This window comes from Bubalus bubalis, chromosome 3 (assembly GCF_019923935.1).
Source record: "Bubalus bubalis isolate 160015118507 breed Murrah chromosome 3, NDDB_SH_1, whole genome shotgun sequence".
In the NCBI taxonomy this organism is placed as follows: Eukaryota; Metazoa; Chordata; class Mammalia; order Artiodactyla; family Bovidae; genus Bubalus; species Bubalus bubalis.
Window position 1 is genome coordinate 87,072,977 of NC_059159.1, and position 20,499 is coordinate 87,093,475.

General features: G+C 41.5%; 1 pseudogene; it reads left to right on the forward strand.

Moving 5' to 3' along the window:
• Positions 1-18,469: 18,469 nt before the first annotated feature.
• On the forward strand, positions 18,470-19,594 carry LOC112583487 (annotated as a pseudogene).
• Positions 19,595-20,499: the final 905 nt, after the last annotated feature.

Sequence of the window (20,499 nt, forward strand, 5' to 3'; positions counted from 1 at the left end):
GGTGACTAGTGGAAAGAGGACTGCATACTGGTAATTCAAGTCAGAAGAAACATTGACACTTAAGAGCATAAGATGCAGGTCTCCCCAGAAATGGTAAGATGGGAGATAGAAAATCTTGAGTGGTAATCAAAATGAATGTTACTCATCAAGAACATAAATGTCAGGGTGAAGAATAGGGTCAGGACACCAGTCATCAACTGAGCTGAGGTCAAGTATTGAGTACATACTCAACAATTAATGTGGGGCAGAGTGTGGTATCAAAGCAGATAGTCTAAAACACCAACAAAAGGGACTTGATAACAATGGCCAGTCTGTCTTCTGCATCTGATCCTAGGGTAAACACTGAGCTCATGGTCTCAACAATAAGTATGAGCAGGTAAATTATTTGTGAGACATTTCACTGCACCCTGGGCTTCCCTAGTGGCTCAGACGGTAAAGCGTCTGTCTGCAATGCAGCAGACCCGGGTTCGATCCCTGGGTTGGGAAGAGCCCCTGGAGAAGGAAATGGCAGCCCACTCCAGTATTCTTGCCTGAAAAATCCCATGGACTGTGGAGCCGGGTAGGCTACCGTCCATGGGGTGGCAAAGAGTCGGACATGACTGAGCAACTTTACTTTCACTGCACCCTAGCCCTGTGTGACTAAGAGTACAAGTGAACCCAATTATGGATGATCAGTGGTTAGAGTCAGATTGAATTGTACTAGATGTTACTTGGCTTCTGAGGGTCTATAACATGGGTATCAAGAAATGAAATTAGAAATAAATACTTGGTGTAACAACACACACACACCATGAAAAAGATTAAAACATGTTGACTGTGTACCTAAATTAAGCAAATATAGCTAATTATAAGTGTTTCATTACATTTTAAAGGAAATCTACAGAAATATACCCTTTGGGTTTCCAGGTCTTTTCTCAACAGTTCATTTATCTGCATGGTTTGGGTCATGCCCAGGTCCCTCTCTCCTTTGATCCATTGTTTTTTCCTGATCTGTTTCTGTTGCTCTCTTTTACCATACCCGATAATACAGTCCTGTGAAGTTTTCTCTCCTTGTTGCTATTCATGTTGCTGGAGACTACCTTACCCATTGCAATTAGCCACCTGCCCAGCCTTTGTTTATGACTGTAACTGGGCTTTGCTGTTCTTGATTGCACTTTCTCATATATTCATTGCATTTGTCTTCTTTTTTCAAGTTCACAAGAACATATTATTGCTATGTCTTGCAGACTGGAACACAGGGGTCTGAGCATCTTTTATCCAGAGCTGTGTTGGAATCAACAGACAAACAGCAGAATATTAAAAGCATTGGGCATGTCTTGAAGGAGCACATGTTAAAGCCAGAGTAAGCCAACAAAAACCAATATGACAGCTGGGTGATGAAAATAAAGTTACTCAATGTTTCCAGGTGGTTTTCTAACTAACCCTGCATGGTTTAGTTTCTGAAATAGCTTCCAATGTTGCCTAAAATGAGCTCCCAAAAGAGGCTTTTGACTTCAGACCCCTGGGATGTTGCAAGGAAAATCAATTAACAGTTTAAAGCACAGGTTTGTGTTTTGCTCAGAAATGAATATTGGAATGGTTAAAGGCAAAAAAAAAGGTTAGTAAAACCATAAAGAGTACACAAGAACTTGTTGACACAATTTAGGGGCAAATTACTGAGGAAATGCCAAAGGCTCAATGCTGCCTCCGAAATTAGCCCAAGTGCAGATCTTGAGAATCATTTATCATGGAGATCTAATTATCATTCATTTGTAGAAATTTCACCATAGCATTTCAAGGCAAATTTGTAGAAGCTGTAAATCACACGTGCCCATATCCCCACCTTCTAAGTACAAATAATTTCATCCTATTAAGTCTTAAAGTAGGAGAAAAGTACTATTTGATTATATATAATCAAGTGCTATTGAGTGGCATTGACCTGAAAATAATAGCACTTATAAATAAAACAGAATACAGGGGAAAGATATTTATCCAGTGCTTATCATGTACTTTGCATATATTAGATAATCTAATGGACTCTCCCTACATCCTTGTAGACTTCCCTGGTGGCTCAGACGGTAAAGCATCTACCTACAATGCGGGAATCGGAGAAGGCAATGGCACCCCACTCCAGTACTCTTGCCTGGAAAATCCCATGGATGGAGGAGCCTGGTAGGCTACAGTCCATGGGGTCTCAAAGAGTCAGAAACAACAGAGTGACTTCACTTTCCTTCTTTCTTTCTTACATCCTTGTAAGATAAAATTATGAGTAATCTCCCAAAGTGAGAATGTGGGCGTGCCCATTAAGTCACTTCAGTCCTGTCTGACTCTTTGTGACCCTATGGACTATAGCCCACCAGGCTCCTCTGTCCATGAGTGCATCACAGACTCAAATAATTTTTCAATGTACAATAGACTAGAATACAGATTGGGGGCAGGAGAAGGGGACGACAGAGGATGAGATGGCTGGATGGCATCACTGACTCAATGGATGTGAGTCTGAGTGAACTCCGGGAGTTGGTGATGGACAGGGAGGCCTGGCGTGCTATGATTCATGGGGTCACAAAGAGTCAGACACGACTGAGCGACTGATCTGAACTGAACCATCCTAAATGATTAGACTCTGTGTATGGAAACAAAACATGCAAATTACTCAGTTATTCAAATTTTACAGTTGAGTCAAGTGACCTTGTTTCATCCCTTGCTGAAAAAAAATCCACTTGCTGAGTAACTAACTTAGAAAAAAAAATTTTTTTTGTATTATTGAGAGGTGGTCTAGCCACAGCATTTGAAAGGATCTCAAACAAGCTGGTTAAAAGCTGGTTAAATGTATTTGGTTTGGGGGAATCTGATGTAATTATCCTCCTACTTCAGACTTGATGAGAACAGTTTACATAAGTTACCTTATTAAATTACCCCAGAATCCTATGAGGTATGAATTATTCATATTTTACAAATGAGAAAAAAAAAAAGTTCAGAAATGTTAGCATGATGCCAAGACTTCACAACAAGACGACGACAAAGGCAAGGCCCAAGTCTAAATGTGTCTAAAGCTCCAAAGCCCATGTCTGTCTACCGCTTTTCGTGGTAATCCCTGCATGATTGTATCTTAACAGACAATGGGAAGAAATTTCTTTGAATTTTAAACCACAAAGTGAACTGCCTCACTAAATGCAGGGTCCATTAGAAAATTTTTCTTCAGTGCAAATTTTATGTATTTCCTATTTTTCTCCTTCAGGGAGTGGCAGAAGGAATAAAGGAGAAAGCTTTGCTGTTATTTCCAAGCCACTCTGCATGAATCATGCCATGGCTGTGTCTCCTACATGAGTAGCATCATTTTGATTAAGTAAAGCTCTCAAGTCCCATGTCTACACTCTGGAATGACTTGACTGACCAGCAATAGAAAGGCCAATACCTACCAATCTCCTTTCAGCTCTGCAAAATCAAGCTTAGCATTATTGTTTAAACAGGCAGGAGTCAGCAGGCATGGTATTAAGTTGAATGTTAATTTTAATAAAAATAGAGAGTTGATGGGCTTTGGAGTTGGACTAGAGTTTGAGTCTTCCTCTTAAAGACTAAAGATGTGGCAAGTTATTCTATTTCTCTGAGCCTCAGTTCTATTATCTAGACATTTCTTAAACCATATTTCTTCAATTTCCAATCCATTTGAGGAAAAATATTTCTGTAAAATTCACTGAAGTTAATTACCAGGAAAATAAAAATCAGACATATAAAATATACCCTCATTTTTAGATGATTAGATTTAACAGTCAAAAAAATTACCCTAATTGTTAAAAGTCTCTAGACACCTGCTGTCAGTTTCTCGTCTCACTGTGGACTAGAAAGAAAGAGCTCATTGCCTGCCACCCCAGTCCAGGAACTGCATTTTGAACAGCACTGATCTTTGAGGATAAAAATATCTTTAATCATCGGAGGTTGGTTGTTAAAATTCAATGCATAATGTATGTGAAATGCTTAGAAAAGTGCCTGGCACGTACAAAGCATAAGGAAATTCCACTTTCTTCAAATAAAATTGCACCCAGAACCTCTAAGGAAGCAGTAACAGGTAGAGAATCTCCTGTGAAGAGTGAGTGAGGTAAGCCCCTGACTGAGGGCACTTAACCTTGTACCCCAACTTCACCTTTTCCACTGGGGTCTTCTTCTTGTTTTTTCTCTTGCTCCTGCTCTCACTCTCAACTCTAGCTCTGTCTCTTCCCTTCCTGTTGCCACCATGCTATTGTCCTTATGGTGGGATGAAATTTGTTCCCATGCAGAGTCAGAAACCATGGACAAGGAATATCAACAGTGCAGTTTCTTTACAAAGCGTAACGTTCTGGTCCCAACTCAACATGTTTGTTCGGTTCCCTGAGCCATTTGGCATAGAGGTCCTTGAGCCAGATTTGTGATCCACCCCCAGCTCTATTTTTTCATTCTTATTTGCCTCTGGGAAGTCACTTAATTCTGGGCTTCAGTTTCCTCATGTATAAAATGGGGGAAAAAACAATACCTGTCTGATAGGATTGTCGTGAAGGTGAAATGAGCTAATACAGATCAAGGGCTGAGTAGAGATCTGGGACGTAATAAGCAACCTGCTCAGTAAGTGTCAGCTGTCAAAATCATCATCATGGTCACTTGGAAATTCCTGGGCCCTTCACTTCTCACCTCCTGATCAATATCCACACAGATAAAGTCGTTATGAATGGACCCTAGAGAAACACCCTCCTACACAAAATCTCTCGACATCCTGTTGTAACACCCACCTGACTATGATCCTTAATCTTAATTTTTACCTGGAGAGAGATTTTTTCCCTGAGCAAATGGTGCAGAAATGATCTCATCTTTTAAGTGAGAATCCTCCGGCTACTTAGCTGGATGTGGCTCATTCACATAGGGCTACAGTCGATCCTAACACAAGTCCCTACTGTCTCTTTCACATATCATGAGAAATAACTACAATGCGCTGTTATCCCGAAACCATTTTCTCACCATAGGTTTCGTATCAATTACCTAGTGCCACACAATAATACTACACAGCAAACCACCACAAACCACACAGCAATAAGCATTTATTACTCATGCATCTGGGAGGTGTGCTCAGAAACTTTGCTGATTTTGGCTCAGTTAAGCAATTCTTTCGGTCTTGGTTGGACTTGCTTATATGTGCAGGGATCAGCTGAGTGTTGACTGATCTAGATTGTCTCTGCTGGGGTGACTGGGGTGACTTTATTCTGTTCTGTGTGTCCCTGATCCTCCATCAAGCTAACATAGACATGTTCTCGTGGCTATGGCAGGGTAAAAGAACAAGTGGAAACTCAAGTACTTTTCAGGTCTTGGCTTGTGTCACACTTGTTAACATTGCATTGGCCAAAGCAGGTCACAAGGCTAGGCCCAGAATAGGAGTGGGATAGCAAGCACTATAAAGTTACATGGCAACAGGCACGGGTAGTGTGCTCATTAAATGTTAATTCTGCCTTCTATTTCCTTATATTCCTGTCCAATTAGATCAGAAAAACCACTTGCTGATTCATATTACTGAGTCAGGACCTTATGTCAAGCCAAGATTTTATTGAATATACACTCCAGGATTTGTATTGTTTGTTTGTTTCAATGGAATCTGTACTTTTCCTTTTCTTTCTTTTCCCCACTAGATTGAAAAGTAGCAAAAGAAAACAGGTTCATTTTTAATAATGGATATCTAAACATTTCATGTCCTAATCCCTAGGATGACTTATAACTCCTACTGGGACCAATCTCCATCCCATGGTACTATGTTAGTCTCAACAAGTGAATTTAACACACAAGGAATAATACTCAAAGAGCTACTTATTAGAGTTGCATGATTTTTTCATAAAACCTGCAAAATATAAAATGAGCTTTCCTACTGAAGGTAGACTCTAGGGAGATTTCCTGTGTTAGGAATTTGATATCTTCCTCTCAAATAAAAAAAAAATACTGCATTTTTCCTTTCTGAGAGTGTTTCCTAACAAAGTTATTATTCCATTTCTTGGGGAGGAAAATTATTTTTTCATTTGCATGAAACTTCCCCAGTGACATCTTCATCCAATGGAAACAAGAAGTCCTACTATTATCAGTTAACTCTCCAGTTAGTGACTTTGTGGGAGGGTTCCTGGAAAGCATCAGTTGTTTCAGAAAAGGTCCCCTTCTACTTTAAGATGAAAATCAGAACTTCCTCAGCCCTCTTGCACAAGCTACTTGAGCACATACATGATTACGTATGGAGGGAGGATAAGGCAATGAGAGAGGGCAAGGTTCTTGCCCAAACTCTAGCCTGCAGTTGCTTTTGGCCCCTTTATTTGTTATACCCAAGGTCATTTGGATAATTCGTCCTAAAGATGTGTGGAAGAAGTCACCAGCCCTGTGTAAGGGTGGGATCGTGGTGGGGCATAGAGACCCTCCCAGTCCTCCCCATATTTGTGTAACTGACCTCATACTTTTGCATACAACCTGGACTCTGGGATGGGATAGCAAGGAGTCAGTATCTTAACTAGGCTGTTTACAAACTCTTTGACTTTGAAAATTTGAAATGATTTGTATGAGTTTGAAGCTGCTGCTGCTAAGTCGCTTCAGTTGTGTTCGACTCTGTGCGACCCCACAGACGGCAGCCCACCAGGCTCCCCCGTCCCTGGGATTCTCCAGGCAAGAACACTGGAGTGGGTTGCCATTTCCTTCTCCAATGCATGAAAGTGAAAAGTGAAAGTGAAGTTGCTCAGTCGTGTCCGACTCTTAGCAACCCCATGGACTAGCCTACCAGGCTCCTCCATCCATGGGATTTTCCAGGCAAGAGTACTGGAGTGGGCTGCCATTGTGTTTCTTACACCTACAATGATACCTGACATACAGAAAGTCACTAATCCCAATTTCCTATATTCCCACTACATCTCCTCTCCTTCTAACTCTCTCCCCCACCCTTTCTTGGTCCTTTGTTCTCACCTGAGACTCAAGTCTCACAGCCATGGCTTACCCCAGAGAGAGAGAGAGAGAAAGAGAGCCAGTCAGAGATGGGCTAAAAGAAGCTAAATCTTGTTTGCAGAAACATTCGGCTTCAGATTCATTTCTGCAGAAAAGCAGTAATGTATTGATACTTGAAAAGAAGAGACTCCAGAATAAAGAAGAGGGAGCGTGGGGTCTCATCCTGAGGACAAGGGGGAATGTGGAATGTTTAGGGTTTCACTGGCATGAGACCGAGACTTTCCGGGAGAGAGGAAGACTGAAATTACTTTGATTTTCATGGAAATTATCATCTGACTTTGATCTTGACAGAATGTCACTGAATCAAATTCTGAAGTTTAGGTTTGAAGTGAGAGATTTGGGGGAGGGAGTGCAAGCTGAAAGAATAGATGGGGGGGTAGTAGGTGTGTGTGTGGGTCGGTGGGTGGGGGTGTGTGGAGAGCAATGGGCATGGCAGGTGCAGAAAGAGGGATTGTCCTTTCCTCCCTGCCTACAGGAATTCAGGTTTAAAACACAAGTTTTAGATGAGCTGAAAGAAGACTGTTCTTAATTTCTCTCAGATTCATGCTAGTTATAAATGCTGGAGAAAAAATTGGATTGAAGAATGTCTGGTAACACAGACACTGTAAACCTTTTATTATCATATTTGTGGCTTCTGGGGTATGCTTTTAATGTCATCTTAAGATGTTGCTCACTTAAAACAATTGTTCTTAATTTTAAATTAAATTAAAAAACCAACCCAAGTGTCTTACTCCCTTCAATTAATTTTCCTTTTAAGTATATGAATTCCTTGCTGAGGAAGCTGGAGCCAGCTGGCTCTGAAAATAATGCATCAGTTCAGTTCAGTCACTCAGTCATGTGTTTGTGACCCCATAAGATTGCAGCACGCCAGGCCTCCCTGTCCATCACCAACTCCAGGAGTTTACTCAAACTCATGTCCATTGAGTTGGTGATGCCGACTCATGACCATCTCATCTTCTGCCATCCCCTTTTCCTTACACCTTCAATCTTTTCCAGCATCAGGGTCTTTTCCAAGGAGTCAGTTCTTCACATCAGATGGCCAAAGTGTTGGAGCTTCAGTTTTAGCATCAGTCCTTCCAATGAATACTCAGGACTGATCTCCTTTAGGATGGACTGGTTGGATCTCCTTGCAGTCCAAGGGACTCTCAAGAGTCTTCTCCAACACCACACCTCAAAAGCATCAATTCTTTAGCACTCAGCTTTTATAGAGCAACTCTCACATCCATACATGACTACTGGAAAAACCATAGCTTTGACTAGACAGATCTTTGTTGGCAAAATAATATCTCTTCTTTTTAATATGCTGTCTAGGTTGATCATAAATGTTCTTCCAGGCAGCAAGTGTCTTTTAATTTCATGGCTGCAGTCACCATCTGCAATGATTTTGGAGCCCAAGAAAATAAAGTCTCTCACTGTTTCCATTATTTTCCCATCTATTTGCCATGAAGTGATGGGATTGGATTCCATGATCTTAGTTTTCTGAATGCTGAGCTTTAAGCCAACTCTTTCACTCTCTTCTTTAACTTTCATCAAGAGGCTGTTTAGTTCTTCTTCACTTTCTACCATAATGGTAGTGTCATCTGCATATTTGAGGTTATTGATATTTCTCCTGGAAATCTTGATTCCAGTTTGTGCTTCATCCAGCCCAGCATTTGCATGCTGTACTCTGCATATAAGTTAAATAAGCAGAGTGACAATATACAGCCTTGATGTACCCCTTTCCCTAATTGGAACCAGTCTGTTGTACCATGTCCAGTTGTAACTGTTGCTTCCCAACCTACATACAGATTTGTCAGGAGGCAGGTCAGGTGGTCTGGGATTCCCATCTTTTTCAGAATTTTCCATAGTTTGTTGTGATCCACACAGTCAAAGGCTTTGGTGTAGTCAATAAAGCAGAAGTAGATGTTTTTCTGGAACTCTCTTGCATTTTTGAAAATAATACATACATAGTTTAAGTATTTTCATGCTTTAAGAGATCTATTAATTCTATGAAATAATATTAAGATAAAAAGCAGCACATTGTAGAGACAAGTTTTCCTGCTAATAGTCTGGTCCTGGCTCATCACAACTGGCTGTGTGAACTTGGCTGGAGTTGTTAACTTCCCTGAACCTTAACTCCTTCATGTGGATTTTGTTCCATCACTCAGTCATGTCTAACTCTTTGTGACCCCATGGACTGCAGCATGCCAGGTCCCTCTGTCCTCCACTATCTCCTGGAGTTTGTTCAAATTCATGTTCATTGAGTCAGGGTTGCTAACTAACCATCTCATCCTCTACTGCCCCCTTCTCCTTTTGCTTTCAATCTTTCCCAACATCAGGGTCTTTTCCAATAGGTCATCTCTTCGTAAGAGGCGGCTAAAGTATTGGAGTTTCAGGTTCAATATCAGTCCTTCCAATGACAGTCAGGGTTGATTTTCCTTAGGATTGACTGCTTTGATCTCCAACCCAGGGATTGAACCCATGTTTCCTGCTTGGTGGGTGGATTCTTTACCCCTGAGCCACCTGGGAATCCCTATCTATATAACACCTTGAGCACGTGCTTAGTCCCTCAGTCATGTCTGACTCTCTGTGACCCCATGGAGTGTAACCCACCAGGCTCCTCTCTCCATGGGGATTCTCCAGAGAATACTAGAGTGGGTTGCTATGCCCTCCTCCAGGGGATCTTCCCAACCCAGGGATTGAACCCAGGTCTCCTGCATTGCAGGTGGACTCTTTACTGTCTGAGCCATGAGAGAAGCCCATACAACACCTTAAACAAAGTTAATTTCAAAAAAGTCCATTCTCTTCTTCTTAGATTCTGTGAATCGTAATCTATAAACAAACTAACTTCTCCAATTTCCTCATCTATAAAATGGAAATTATAATAGTGTCTATCCTATTAGGCTTGTTGTGAGGTTTGCATGAGAAAATGTTTGCAAAGAGCTTAGCATAATGACTGGCACTTAGGAAGTGCTCCAGGAATGTAGGTTTAGAAAAGAAAGGACAAGCGAAGCTGCTGTGCTTCAGTCAGATCATTCTCTGCAATTCTATTTTAGGCACTGTGGGCTCCCCAGTGTGTATACATGAACGATGTTAATGCAGAGTTAGCAAATGATGATGGCGATGACGACTGCAGTAACCAGGATCTATTCAGAATGCTTTATCCGTGTTAACACATTTAATTTTCATACCAACCCTATGAGACAGATAAAATTATCATCCCTGTTCTTATAGATGAGGAATCTGAGACACAGAGAGGTTAAGTGACTTGCCTTATGCCCCAGCTAGTAAAGATCACCCTCTATTTGGAAACCAGAACTGATCCTGAAGTATCTGAAAAAAAAAAAAAACCCAAAAAACAGAAAATTACTCCTCTATTAGTCTCTTTGGTTTTTCAAGGATGCTCAGAAAGTTGAATGACTAAATGATGCATAATCTTCAATCACCCTCTCCCCAAATTCCTCACCTATGTCTAGCAGTTTCTTGCCACCTGGTACTAATGAACACGCAAAAGAAAACCTCAACATTTGTCTAATGACGTTAACTAATGCTGCCCCCTGCATGGTGATTATGAGTGGAGCTGTGCTGTGGCTTCAGCAAGCAGGTGGTGGAAGTTCTTAATGAAAATTGCATACAGATTATAGCATTTTGGTATATTTTAGGATGAAATTCACTAAGGGTTCAAAACCTTTTCCAATTGGCTCACTTATCCTTACCACTAACAGGAGGGCTTAATGTAAAGAACTAGAAGCATGAGAAGAACTAAATATAAATCGCATTAGAGCTGCCCCCATGGTAGAGAAATGACTCAGAATGATAATGAATAAAGCTTCTGTGGTGCTTTTCATGAAAGGAACTGACAGCAGGCAAAATATGGATGCAGAAGGCCAATTCTGACTAAAGAGTACTGGCATAGATTGAGACTTTTTCTATTGGGGAATGGGAAGTTTGCTAAGAATTATGAACTATATACACCAAGTTGTATGTGTAAGTGAATAAATGAACTTGAAGAATTGGATGTGGTTAAGAAAGATAAAGGAAATGATGAATTCCTTTCTATAACAAGAGGAGAAATTTATTCATGCTAATGCTTGAAGGTGAAGTATTGAAAAATGGCTCAATAACAATAGAACAACTTATGGTTATTCCAGAGAAATAGATTGGAGAGGAAAAATTCTTCTTATTCTCTTTTGCTTGGTATACTTCATAAAGTCATGCTAAAATGTTCATTTTTTTCACCTCTAACTGCAGTAAGTATATTCAGATATAATTAAGTATATATTTGCTAAACAGGAAAACAAGACAAGCAGAAAAGGTCAAAAACCCATCTCATCATTTTCAGGACAATTTTACAGGGTTAAGAAGAAAACTTGCTTTGTAGTAATTTTAAAAGCCTTTAGACTTCTGTTTTTAGTCATTTCTGGTTTGTTTTTTTTTTTCATTTTTTCTACTAATTCAATTGCTTGAGAGGAAAGAATCTGTATTCAAAATCTCAAATTCTTAGCAATTGCATTCAAACACTACCATTTGTTAGTCAGCATATCCACTTTTCGTTTAGATTTCAAAGTTTGTTTTTAACCATAGTCCAATATTTTCCTGTTTAGTTTTCCCTAGAACTGGTTCAACCTATATTTCTCATTTCCCAAAATGACAGTGAGTTCAATGGTGACATGTTTATCAGTGAGGGTGGGCTTCAAATGTGTGCAAATTAAGTCCAACTGTCCTAACTCTCCAATGGGAGGACTATTTAAAGTATTTCAGTATTGACATATTATTTTTCTGTTTACAATTGGAACCTCTTTTAATGACAAATACTAATTTCTGATAGTTTGAGCTTATCTAAGAGACATCACTGGCTTTAAGGACACTGAACTGTTCTTTGTTATTCTTAGTTACTCATCACTGAACAAGGCTATCTTTTCTCTTGAAGCAAGACGACTGAATCCCTACACCATTATTATATGCTCACAAATACTATTATGGGCATGCACACACGGGGGTCCAACTCTATTCTTAATTATTCATGCTAGTAGAAAGGAGACTGAGACAATACAGAGTTATACACAATCCAAAAAGCTTATACATTTCAGTTTAGAAAGTCCTGCTTGACTTTCATTTGGAGATGGAAAATTTACCAAAGTGATACATGAAATAAGTATTTATTAGGCACCTGCTGTATAAAGGCATTCTAAGTACCAGGGGACATACAGGGTATAAAAGGAATACCTGGTAAGTGGTTTGCTGGGAGATCAATCAACAGGAGGGAATACAGCACAGTGGTGACGCTCTCTTGAGAAGGCAGGGCAATGATGGATCAACTCATAGGAAATAATTGCCAGATCCTAGTTATGAGACAGTGAAAAACAGAGCTCGCTTCTTGGGTGAAATTTATCTTTGCTCCAGAATCGAAGGGCACATTGGCTATAGTTTTCAAGAATGGAAACGTATTCCAGAACTCCAGAAAATCACAGAGAGGAAAGACCAAATAAAGTCACTACCTTCTGGCTGCAGGATGGGTTGTGGTAAGTGACTTGCCTAATGTAAAATGTGTCAACTGCAGAACAGAGCCTAAAATTTCATGAACCCTCACTGAGTGGAGAAATAGTGTCCTGGTATTCTATCACTGGATTAAATTCCATTTCTCCACAGAACAGTTTTAATAGTTACTGTGACTATGGCCACGTAAGACACAACTGGTTAAATCAGTTTCATCAGTTCCATTGACTTAACTGGGGTTGAAAACTACATACCAAGCCAGCCAATGTCCAAGTCACGTTGAAAAACGTGTTCCTCATCACACTTGCCCCACATATTTTTTCATAGTGGCCATATAGCTAGAATGCACCAGTATGATCATACCAGTTGTTAGACTAATAAAACATTTGTATTCTAGTCGGTAAGACTGCATCTCTGATAGACCCTTCAAATGCCTTCACAACCACATGAGCCACCCAGACTTCTCAAATAGTCTCCATAATCTAGTAACTGAAGGAGACACAGTCAGGCCCCTTGAGGACCCTGCTTCATTCTGACGGGTCAGTGCTTGGGCCAGCATTTATTCTGATTGGTCAATACCAATAGTGTGCCAGTGGTTATTACTCGTACCTTTCACTTCCATATTGTTCATGCTATTCCCTCTGCCTTGAATGCTTTTTCTCATTTCACCTGTTCACATTTTCTCCCATATCTGTCACAGGGAACTGGATTATACAATATCTGTGGTGGTAGAACTGTATCTGTTAGGCTGCTTGTCTTCACAGCCAAGACTGGAGCTTCAAACAGGCAAGAAGGCTGACACCCCCAAAACAAAGAAGGGCTGAAACCCTGTATGCTCTTGCCTTTCACTTTAATGATGAGAGTATCCCTAGACATACACACCAAAGACAGAAGTCAGAATAAGCTAAAGGAGTACGAAAGGGAAGGTAGAGACGCTGCAGGCCCAGCTGCTCGCTTCACACCAACAAAGTGAGTTAGCTGATCAGCATCAACATGTATACACCACAGACTGGCTGCTGCTTCCCTTCTGCCTGCAGCAATAATCTCCTTTGTGGCCCATCCTAAATAAAAGTGCAGAAAGGGAATTCTGGGGGATGTAGTCAGCCTGGCCATGGTGACCCATTAAAAAGCTACCACACCTTGGTATGAAGGCTGAAGTGCCATTCCCTTCCTGTTTCATTCTGTTCTCATCTGGTCAGGCTGGAAGTCCTCATTCCCTCCTTTGAGTTCCCAAAGCCGTCTAAACAAAACCACATGGTAGCATTTAGCATGCCACTTGCCTTTTAATTTTTAGTCTGCTCATTATATTCCCACCACGGTAAGGGCAGGAAGCTCCTTCAAGTTAGGATCTGAAGGTCATTACATTGCCTAACACACGATGAATGGTTCATAAAGGTTCATGGAATGAATGAGAGAATTGTTGAATGAATATTGAACTGACTGATGTAACACAGAGAAGCAATGGGAAGCAAGATTCAAGGGTAGTGTAGGTCACTAACTATACAACAAATTATCTCCAAAGCTTAGCACCTTGAAAAAAGTTATTAGTTCTCAGGTTCTGAGAGTCCTGAATCTGGGAGCAGCTTTGTGGGTCATGCTGGCTCAGGGTTATCTGGTGAAGTCACAGTCAAACTATTGGTTGGGACTGTAGTCTTTGAAAAGGCTGCAGGATCAGTTTCCAATCTCACATACATGAGTTGTTGTTCAGTCGCTCAGTCTTGTTTGACTCTTTGCAACCCCACAGACTGCAGCATGCCAGGCCTCTCTGTCCTTCATCCCCCGGAGTTTGTTCAAACTCGTCTCCATTGAGTTGGTGAAGCCATCCAACCATCTCATCCTCTGTTGTTCCCTTCTCTCCCTGCCTTCAGTCATCTCTGTCACATGGAACTTTCTATTGGGCACAGTATGGCAGCTGGCTTCTCACAGAGCAAGGGATTCAGAAGAGAGAGGGGCAATACCACATTGCTCCCCTGACCTGCTCTCTGAGTCACACGCTGTGTTTTTCACCTTGTCATCTTAGTTAGAAGTAAGTCACCCAATAGGAGGAGGGGATTACACAGAGCATGAATCCCCTAAGGCTGCCTCACAGGTGGGAGGGAGTAAGGCTTTGGGCAGGGGGTCTTGACACAGAGTTCTTTAGCTGACCTCCGAATTCAATTCACTTCCCACTATGTAAGTGTCTAGAGTCATGTTCTTTCTTTTCTTTTTTATTCTGTGTGTGTGTGTGTAAGTCTACTCACTGAAAATAAGCCTTTAATGTCAAGTCAAAAATTGGATTTTGTGGAAATACTTTAAAAGAAGAACAAAGAGAGGGAACCCAATTTGGAGCTAACCTTTCTTTACTAAAATGATTTCCTCTACTGCAGTCAGGTTTGTTTTGGCCTCTAGAAAATACTGGTTAAAAAAAAAAAAAGTAAACAGCAGTTCTGATTTCACACACACACATATGCATATGTATGCATACAATCCTGAGTCTTTATCATCAAAACAGATATTGTAACCTAGTCTGGGGAGTTTAGACTAGCTTTACATGGACAGTAATAATAGATATATTTGTTCAACAGCTACTACAGCCAATAATAGCTTATTGAGCATGTACTAAGCACCAGGCGCTGTGCTGAGTTTTTCATATGCTATCACATTTAATTCTGAAACAACCCTGCGGGGTAGGTACTACTATTTCTCCCAGTTTTTTTTTTTTTTTTTTTTTTTTTAAGATGAATATAATGAAGCTTAGAGGAATTGCATGAGTTAGAGAGACAATTAAAGAAATTACTTATGTAAACTCACACTGACAGCCGGTGCTAGGACCAGCACTCTACATTCTTCAGTGCATCGATTCACAGCTGTAAACATCCTTCTGGGGGACATGCTAGGTGCTAGGGTTGGTGTTTATATTCATTGCCCATTCTTCTCTATAGCCCTTTGAAGTAAATGTTATTATCCCCCCTTTATGGATGAGAAGGTTCACAGAAGACACTGCTTGCTTTAATCCACACAGCTAATAGAAAAGCAGCCTAGGATTCAAGCCCCACAATGTCTGCATCAAAGGTCCATGTTCCTTCTACTATGTTTATTGCTTTCTAGCTCAGGGGTTTCCCAGCTGCATATCATAACCTGTTAGTGTATAGTGAGGTCAAGTAATTGTGTCCTAACCAGCCCTTTAAACACTGGAGTAGAACAGAATATAACAGAAGAGAAGATAACTGAACAGAAAATATTAGTGTGCATCACACATAGGAAATGGCACCCCACTCCAGTCCTCTTGCCTGGAGAATCCCATGGATGGAGGAGCCTGGTGGGCTACAGTCCATGGGGTTGTGAAGAGTCAGACACAACTGAGCGACTTCACTTTCACTTCACATAGTGATGGTGAGGCACTGCTTAGTGAAAGTTTTATTTCAATTATGTGTATCAGCATGATCTGTGATCATGTATGTGTGCGTGTGCACATGTGTATATATATTAAAATGTAAAATGCATTTCTTATTCTGGTTACCATGAAAAGCATTTGAAAGCCTCTGCCTGAGCCACTCCATCTGCTCTTAAGGTCACTGCCAACAGTGTTCAGGCTTCAGTGATAACTTACCTACACTGTACACATTTTCTTTTGACCCTAAACCACTCAGACAAAGGTGGTTATAAAGATCAACTTCCTAGTGTCCTTTCTACTAATTAAAGAAAACCATATGCAACTTACTAGCTATGTGTGACTTTTGCCATTACTGCTGCTGCTGCTGCTGCTAAGTTGCTTCAGTCATGTCCGACTCTGTGCGACCCCATAGATGGCAGCCCACCAGGCTCCCCCATCCCTGGGATTCTCCAGGCAAGAACACTGGAGTGGGTTGCCATTTCCTTCTCCAATGCATGAAATTGAAAAGTGAAAGTGAAGTCGCTCAGTCGTGTCTGACTCTTAGCGACCCCATGGACTGTAGCCAGGCTCCTCCATCCATGGGATTTTCCAGGCGAGAGTACTGGAGTAGGGTGCCATTGCCTTCTCCGTTTGCCAAGTTACTAACCCTGTCTAAAGGCAGCCTCCCTGAATTTTACTTTCTCCATCTTTTAAGTACCATAATTATGTGCTCATTTATGTTGCAAGGATTGACTGAGATCATGTGAATGTCTCAACACACATGTGCCCAAAACAGCCATTAAATAAGTACTAGCAATTATTAAGTTATCTACAGACAGTTGCTAACAACTTATGATGGTAGAAACCATATTTTGAACTTCCAAGTTTGATCTTTTCCCCGGACTGCGTGTGATACTCTTGTGCTCGGCAGCGGCTGAACCACAGCTCCCAACCAGCCACGCCATCACAAGGATGAATGACACAAACACAACCATTCTGTTTTTCACCTTCAGTACAGTATCTAAGAAATTACATGAGCTATTCAACACTTTATTATGAAATAGGCTTTGCGAGAGATGATTTTGCCCAACTGTAGGCTAATGTAAGTGTGTTACACAGGTTTAAGGCTAGGCTAAGCTCTGATGTTCAGTAGGTTAAGTGTACTAAGTGAATTTTAGGGGATTTAATGACATTTTCAACTTACAGTGAATTTCTTGGGACATAATCCCATCGTAACTAGAGAAAGACCTGTACATAGACTGGAGGGGTCTTAATTGAGAGTCTCATGTTCAAGGAAATAAAAGGATAAGGAGGGAAGTGTACTTTTCTCTAGCTTTGAATCCTCCAACCTCATGAAAACATAAATTAGGTAGGTCTGCAATGGTCCAATTTATTTATCCAACACCTATTGAATGTCTGCTATATGCCAAAGATGGGCTAATCAGCAATGACATACCAAGAGTTTTTAGAGTCAGATCCAAATTTACAGATGCTTCCTAAAGTTGGGGTTTATTAGACGAGCAGAGTGATAAATCACACTGGCACCTCATTTTATGATTTTAGACAAGAGTGATCATCACTTAACTCTTACACATAAGCTCTGTCAAATGAACTTCAGTGATAATAGCCTCATTTTTTTTTAAGCCTTATCCACCTGGCATTCGATTGATTGAATCTGAGGTCCTCACTATCCATTTTTACAGCTTGGTTCCTTCTCCTCACATGTCACAATTGGGAGGATTGATTTTCTTTGTACACTGTCTTTTCTCCTTTCCAATTCCAGCTCCCTATTTTTCTTTTCTACTCCTGCTATCCACCATTGATTCTCTTCCTGTATTCTGTCCACTATCTCTAGCCCTAAGCTAAGGGACCCAGCTCTTCTTTCCTATACGCATTTCTAATGAGAGGTGGATCAGCAAGAAGTAAAAGTGTGGTTCTTAGGCGGGGAAAGCCACCATATCCCAGGACACTGATTTCTAATTCTTTGCCACACATCTTTGCTTTGAGATGCAGGGAGCTTGCCAAAGGAAAATTGCCTTTCCATACCTAACGTGTGTGTGTACGACTTAACATTCCTTCCCAAAGGGTCAAGTACAAAAGCAGGGCCTCAAAAATGTTGGTTGACTTTAATTGAACATAAAAATGATGACACTTTAGCCTGGATTTACTATTTGAGTCAAAAGCAGTTGTTTTTACATTTATGGGCTCCTTAAAACTTCAAAGTATTTTCGCACACATTTTCTTTTATTTCACACACTTATGTTTCCACTGCTTCATAAAACCAATGAGAACAAGAATTGTCTGATGTTATAAGAATTCTGCGAAGTAGACAGAGCAGGTATTTTATCCTCATTTTCTAAGATAAGGAAACCCAGGCTCAGCGATACTGTTTTACCCCAATGTCACTTAGCTCTTCAAGAGCAAAGTTAATGCTGGAGTCTGACTCTCAATTTAGCCACTGCATGTTGATCAGTGCCTGAGGCCCAAACACATTTGATGGCCAGTACACTATGGCCTGGTTCCAACTGCACCACGTCTGTTGGACATCATTTTCCCGGTCTTTGCAGCCTTCTAGCACTGGAGCTCAGCCCAAAGGAGCCCCACTGTGGCAGAGAAATAGAACCTCTGGATAGACTCTTCTAGAAGAGCTTTGATAATGTGGACAGTTGGACAATGTCCCTTGTGAGTGTTTGTCAGCAGGATCATCACATTTCACTGGGGTTGAAGGGACTCTGGAATTCTATACAGTTAAGCCACCTGGATCTTGGTCTTCCAATGGCTTGGAGAGAACTCCAAGGGTCTGCCCTTGAGCCTAGTGGGCCTCCAGGAAAGATGGCCCTCCCGACCAAGATGTATTTACTATCAGGCATTCAGTCATGACAATGCCCTCAGGAGCTCTATACAATGTCTTCTCTTCCTTCAGTTATGGGCAGTACTCCCTGGAAGCCAGTGTTTCCAGGGTGCAAGTATCAGAACCTTGCCAAGATAGACTGGGGAGACACCAGTATGCCCTCCCCTGCCAGGACCCTATAGCATTGACAACGTAGATAGGTGGTAAAGTCTAGAGCTACCCATGTTATCATGAGTTCTCTGATCATAAAGCAGATCAGGGAGAGCACTCAGCATTTTGAACAACAGGCAGGGCTGAGAGGTGCTGGCTGTACACTCCCAAAGGATCTTCCCACAGAGGGTGATAAGTACCTTCAAGTGGCAAAAGTGTTAGTGCGAGTCACTCAGTCGTGTCCTACTCTTTGCAACCCCATGGACTGTAGCCCAACTGTCTCCTCTGTTTATGGAGCTCTCCAGGCAAGAATCCTAGAGTGGGTTGCCATGCCCTCATCTAGGGGATCTTCCCACCCCAGGGACTGAACCTGGGTCTCCTACATTGCAGGCAGATTCTTCACCATCTGAGCCACCAGGGAAGCCCAAGTGGCAAAATCATGTCACAAACTACACAGTGGAGGAAAAACAAAAGAGTAGAAGCAGTCTGCATGCCAGACCACCCCTAGCACCCCTCACCCATCCTCTAAGCAGAAACCCAAAGGCTGTTATACTTCTGTTCTTCCACAGACTTCCCCAGCCCAATCCCAGTGCCATGGATGTTGCAAGCAGGCATAAGGACAGAAACTCAGATACATGGAGCTTCTTTGAGCAAGAACACTCCAGGCCTACAAAGAAGCCCTCTCCAATGGAGCTGCTCTGATCTAGGCCACCTGAGTGGCTGAGGATCCAGCAACATTCAAGCCACCCAAGATGGATAACCCAGTGATAGAAGGAACAATTGCTGGAGACCAATAATCTCATAATAGAATATGCTCATGCCTACTGGGTTCTAGAGCTCTTTCTATTCCAGGGACTCTGGATAGAGGGTGTCTTGTTCCCCTTTACCTTACCATAGGAAATGTTTTATATTTAGGGGTTTGTTTGTTAAACTGAAGGTGGAGCTGGAGATAAACTTGGCTCTTGAGAAACACTAGGGCAAAGCTTATCATTCTGTACTGCTTTAATTTATAGTCACCCTAAATCATATTAACCACTGATGTATGAGAGACCTATTCATACTGTTCATGGGATTCTCAAGGCAAGAATACTGAAGTGGTTTGCCATTCCCTTCTCCAGTGGACCACATTTTGTCACAACTCTCCACCATGACCCATCCATCTTGGGTGGCCCTACATGGTGTGGCTCATAGTTTCATTGAGTTAGACAAGACTGTGGTCCATGTGTTAGATTGGTTAGTTCTCTGTGATTTTGGTTTTCAGTCTGTCTGCCCTATGATGGATAAGGATAAAAGGCTTATGGAAGCTTCCTGGTGGGAGAGACTGACTGAGGGGGAAACTGAGTCTTGTTCTGATTGGTGGGGCTTGCTCAGTAAATCATTTATCCAATTTTCTGTTGCTGGGTGGAGCTGCGTTCCCTCCCTGCTATTTACCTGGGCCAAACTATGGTTGGAGGTAATGAAGATAATGGTCAGATCAGAGATCAGATCAGTTGCTCAGTCCTGTCCGACTCTTTGCAACCCCATCAATCGCAGCACGCCAGGCCTCCCTGTCCATCACCAACTCCCGGAGTTCACTGAGACTCACATCCATCGAGTCAGTGATGCCATCCAGCCATCTCATCCTCTGTCATCCCCTTCTCCTCTTGCCCCCAATCCCTCTCAGCATCAGAGTCTTTTCCAATGAGTCAACTCTTCGCATGAG